The following is a 6,200-nucleotide window of genomic DNA, read 5'->3' on the forward strand; positions in this document are numbered from 1 at the left end:
TAAATCAAAAATCAATGTTGATTTTATTATTGGAAGATGAAATTACTCTGGCTTTAAGAGAACTATTCTTTGTTACTCAAAAGCTGCACCTCCTTCTTTTGATACAAGATAAAAATGACTAGAAAATGCATCGGACAAACCTTATTATTTTTCTGGCCGATAAGTGATGATGAACTTGAATCTTGATAAAGACATGCTTCAACGAGCTTAACGACGATTTAATACACGTGTTGACATGAAATATTTAAGGTTCTTGTGATCTGTATACACGGTGACTGGTCTAGAAGCGCCTTCTAGATAATGATGCCATTCTTGAAAAGAATCCACAATTGCAAGAAGTTCTTTGTCATGGATTTCATAATTGATTTCTACTGCTGAGAATTTTCTTAAATGAAAGGCTATTGGATGAAGTTTGTCATGTATTCCCATTTGTAACAAAACCGCACCCAGAGCAATGTGTGATGCATCTGTTTCCATAAAGAACGCTTTGGAAAAATCAACACGATACAAGATTGATGCAGAAACAAATATTATCTTCAAAGATACAAAAGCAAATTTTGCTTCTTGATTCCATTGGAGTTTGACTTTACAAGTCAAATATGTAAGTGGAACTGCAACTTGAGAGAAGTCTTTGATGAAGATTCGATAGTAGTTGGCAAATCCCAAAAAATATTGGATATTTCTTATCGTTTTTGGGATCTTCTAATCTATAATAGTTTGAATTTTCTTAAGATCCATCATAAGTCCATCATTTGAAATGATATAACCTAAGAAATTGACTTGAATAGTATGGAATACACACTTTTCTATCTTGGTATAGAATCCCGCATCTTTTAATTTTTGTAACACATGACAAACATGAAGTTCATGTTCTTCTAGATTCTTATAATAGATCAAGATGTCTTCTAGATAACAGACCACAAAATCATCCAAAAACTCTCAAAAAATATCATTCATTAGATGTTAAAAAGCTGTTGGTACATTTATAAGTTCAAAAGGCATGATGTTATATTCAAAATATCCATACCTAGTTCAAAACGTAGTCTTCCATTCATCTCCTTCTTTAATGCGTACTAGATTATATGCTCCCCAAAGTTCTATTTTTGTATAGATCTTAGCTTGATTCAGCTGATCAAGAAGTCCAGATATTAAAGGTAGTAGATACCTGTTCTTAATAGTAATCTTGTTGAGTCCTCGATAATCAACATACATCCGCAATGATCTATCTTTTTTCTTCACAAATAGAATTGGAGCTCCTATCGGAGATTTAGAATGGCGTATGAAATTCTTGGCTAGATTTTCTTCAATATACTCCTTGAGTTCAGTCAACTCATTTTGTGATAAACTGTAGATTGGTCCAAATGGCAGTTGTGCTCCTTCTTAAAGGTCAATTGAGCAATCATAGGGACGATGTTTCAGAAGTGTATCTACATTCTTTTTTTAAAATATATCTTGAAATTCTTGATATTGGCTTGAAATGCCACATCTTAAAATTCTTGATATTGGCTTTGCACCATTAAAAATAGGTGTGGTATAAATAATATATGGTGATTCTTTCATAGCAGCATGCAAAAAAGCTTTTGCACCTATAAACATGGGTTTAATTGAACTGGACTTATGACTCTCTACTTGATTAACTACACTGTTAGTTATACTTTTAGAGAAAGTAAGAATTTAAGAAATCCAATCTATTTGAGGGTTGTATTTTTTTAACCACGATAAACCTAAAATGACTAGATTAGAGGGAGATCTAATGATATTAAATTCTACAAAGCTATTATGACCATTGATTATTACTTCTGTAAGAAGGATTTTGTGAGTAATATCTCCAAAAGACAATGGACGACCATCTATGACTTCTACATGAACAGGTTTAGTTTTCTTTACTAAAGATATGCTATGTCTTTTAGTAAATTCTTCATCTAAAAAACAAGTTGAGGCTCTTAAATTTAACAAGATAGAGGCTTTGTAATGTTCAGGTCCTAAAATAACATTTAATGTAAAATAAGGAAAGGGCTTTGAGGAGAGAATAGGACCTGTACTAGAGGTTGTGCAAGGTTCCAGCCGCACAGTCCCTATTGTAGCTAGATAAACTCATTTTTTGACATTGTCTTCTTTGACAGCCATATTCCTCATTTTGTAGTTGCATCGTTTCTTTGGACAATGCTGAGTAGTGTATTTTAGTTCGCCACAATATAAACATAATCTTTCTTGACAACGACGAGTCTTTTCTTGCTCAATAAGAGGTTTAAAACATATTGCATCAATTTACATATCCTCTACTTCTGAATGTATGTATTGAAGAGGTGTTGGTGTTGCCATTGAATTATAGTAACATTGAGGTTTACTTGTACGGTTCCCAAATCGAAATTCAAAAAAGCAATTGTGGCACTTCACAGCAAAGTCAATTGCTTCACTCAATGTTTGAGGATCAAGTAAGTTGAGCATTAATTTTTTTACCTCATATTACAATCCGTAGACAAATTGGCTAATAAGTGCAGCATCATCTCACTTGATATCAGTTGCAAGTTGTCAAAATTATGAAGCATACAACGTTACTGATCGATTGCCTTGTCATAAAATATGGATTTTATTGGTTGCAATATGAATTATATCATGTTCTCCATACATGGATCAAAACTCCACTAGAAAAGCCTCTAGATTATCCAATATTGAATCTTGTCCTTCAAAAAAAGATGAAAACCACGATAGTGCTGAACCTGAAAGAAGCGTTGTCGTATTGTAATACGAGTATACCGTGAAAATATAAAGAAAGGGGACTTTTATTAATGTTCAGTTACCTCGAATATTGGGAGCAACGACCAACTCCAGTGCAAATACTGAGTGGCCAGATTCAGTCACCCGGTTACAGTCAACCAAGGCATACTGAAATGCTCCATTTGATTCCAATAATGGGAGTCAGCAGGAAGAGAAAGGACCAATTCACACGACGGGTGACCTTGGTTCGAAGAGCCAATTGGATCCAATTTCAAGAATCCAATCCGGGTCCTCTTACCCAATATGAGACCTGCATTGGTCAGGCAACCCAATGCAGTCTAGTTACGGGAACATCCAGGTTACTACGGGCATCTTATCCAATATGAGACCTGCATTGGTCGGGCAACCCAATGCAGTCTAATTACGGGAAAATCCAGGTCTTACTACAGGCCTCAGCCAGTCTGACGCGAAGGACCAATTTGATCCAATTACGGGAACATCCAGGTTACTACGGGCATCTTACCCAATATGAGACCTGAATTGGTCGGGCGACTCAATGTGGACCCGAGTACGGGGTTCGATTCTGTTTCAGGCTGTCCTATTCTCTATGCCGTTTCAAAGAAGGTTGTTTTCGGTAAATGGATCTCTTAAAGGTAAAAATGGAAGAGAAAGCTCTGACGACGGGAGCCAATTTTGGATCTAAGCTCTGATGATGGGAGCCAATTTCGGATCCAAGACGGAAGATTGAAGAAATTCAGAGGGTAAGGTTAGGGGGAGAAAAAGTTTTGAGGGGGATTTTTTTGGATCGAAGAGCTAGCTTCCAAGTCTTTTTAAGGTTACTAGTTCGATTACATTGGAGGTTTTTAAAGATCAAGGAGATTGGAGAGGAGCTTCATGCTTCGGATCGGAGAAGAAAAGACGGAGAATTGGATTTTTCTTCTTCATAGAGTTTTGGGAAGACTGAGGCAATCATTGCTGAAGTCAGTGTTGTAATGGTGAATCGGGATTTTTTAATGAAGTGGATTTGATTACTCTTGACTGTTTTGTAAAATCGAGTTACGTCTGTGATTGAAGGATTCAAAGGGTGTCTATAGGATTGAGTATGCAGAGTGAATGAAATTTATTGGGTTAATCTAACAAGACAGTCAGTGGATACAAGATTGTAAGTACAAAGCGGTATCGAAGATTACCAGATTGGGTTGTTCAGGGTTCTCTATAACGTATAGAGACCTACCGACTGGGGTAGAAAGGACTTCGACAAGCAGTCGAAGGGCATCCGTATAAATTTACGATGTATTCTTGTAGTCGTTTATATTCTAGCAGTCAAAAATTGATAGATTGCTTGACTATTGGTGAATCTCCATACTACCTTCTACAGCTAGACGCCCGACGCATTTTCGAGCAGGAAAGTATGTAATACGACAAAAGTGGTGAACCTGACGTGAAAGCTTGAGGTGGAAGGTATTGGATTTCGGTTGATTTTATCTTTATTTTATGAAAAATGAAAATAAAAATTTTGAAGGATTTTTGGGAAGAGTTTCTAGTGGGGAGTCTTCTAAAGGACAAGGTATGCACATAGATCCGTCTATTGCTAGTATGTTTCAAGCCTTCTCATTATCAATGCAGCAACATCAAAGTAATGATCGAAAGGAAGCTTTGGCAACCAAAGCATTGCAAGCAGTGGTCAATAAAATTGATCAATTTGATGGGAGGAATATTTCAAGGTATTTAAGATGTTATGTTCGTGAAATGGAATTAAATCGGGTTTCTAAGAAGAAAATGGATGAACTATTTGGACTTGCCATGATACCGAAGATAAGAAACCACATTACATCGATTACGGATCGTTATGGGAATTCATGGGAGGTTTTATCACATGCATTGAAAGACGAATATTTCTTGGAAGATGCTGATCGCGTTACTAAGAAGCTGTTTCTGGAATGGATTGAACGGCCCAATAAGAATTTGCAAGTAACAGAGCTACTAAGGAAATTTGAGAGGCAGTACTCTCAATTATCGAAGGTAAAAAAATTGACATTGGAGCCGAACAAAGTTGATCTATTTCTTCAAGCTGCTGATGGAGAATTGCAAGAGAAATTAGAACTCCTTCTTGAAGACAAAGAAGAAGATGAAGGATTGACAACGAAGTGGAAGAACGTTGAAGATGCGGTGGGGTTGCTTACAAAAAAAGAAAGGATGAAGGATTGGAGCAATATTCAGAAAACAGTACAAGCACCCAAAGCTCCAGTACGTACAACACCACCAACAATGCCTACAGTTCAACCTTCGACATCCTTATCAAAGAAAGCAGATATGGAGATGGAAGAAATTATACGAGGAATATGAGATCTTCAAATCAAATTAGCAAGACTTGAAGAGAATACTTCTATAAACAATTCGAAGAATGTTTCAAAACAAGGATATGTACAAAGATGCATTTGGTGTGATGATGCTTCACACACTAGAAAAGATTGCAATGAATTTAATAATATGATACGGCAGGGAATTATTTACTGGAAAGATGGGAAGATAGTATTGAAAAATAGAGAGGATCTTCTTCAAACCAATTTTGGTAAAGGAAGAATGAGAGCATTGGTTCAAGATTACCTGAAAGAGCATGAAACAGCAGCACGAGAAAGTGCAAGTTATGGTGCTAGAGTAGATGATGAAATTGGTGGAAGTACAGAAACTAGTGAGTTTTGGGCTTCTACCGTTTCTACAATACAAGAAGGGAAATTACCTCAAGAAGCGTTATTGAGAACTGCAGCTACAATACGAGGTAGAACAGGTTGGGAGGATCCTGTTGAGTCTCTTTCAATTCATGCATATATTGCTAAGAGCCAACATGAAGCTTTGATGCAAGAAAAGAGACGAGGAAATTTTGATGATACTAGAGAAGGAAATTCTTCTAAGAGGCAAACTCGAGGAGACAAGGCTCGGGAGGCAGCTTCACAAGAATTGCCTGTAAAGGATACCTCAGCATCATTGGGAGAAAAAACAATGGAGATAAAAGATAAGGGCAAATCAGTTGCTTATAAGTTACTTTCTGACATTGAAGCGGCAACAAATTTGAAAGGGGTGTTGGAAGAACGTATATTAAACGCTAAGGTGGAATTCACATTGAAAGAAGTCTTAGGAATTGCAAAGAAGGAGTTTCATGATGTTATCATTGACAGCATTAAGCGAAAGAGGCAATTAATGGGCGAAACTGGAATGAGTCATGCTATTGATGCAAGAATATATAAAGATAAAAAAGAGGTTGATATTGGTTACAAGCAACCAACAAATGAAAAGAATGGGTATAATCAACGAGTACGTTTCGAAGATTCTAGTGACAAGGAAATGGAAACTTTGAGCCATTATACTCGGAAACATTGGGCAAGGGCAACTACTGAGGTATTGGTGAAAGTAGGAGATATAGAAGAACCAATAGTTGTTTTAGTCGACCATGGTTCTGAAATAAATCTTATATCTAATGATCT

Source organism: Physcomitrium patens, chromosome 24, assembly GCF_059467195.1.
Source record: "Physcomitrium patens ecotype Gransden chromosome 24, ASM5946719v1, whole genome shotgun sequence".
Taxonomy (NCBI): domain Eukaryota; kingdom Viridiplantae; phylum Streptophyta; class Bryopsida; order Funariales; family Funariaceae; genus Physcomitrium; species Physcomitrium patens.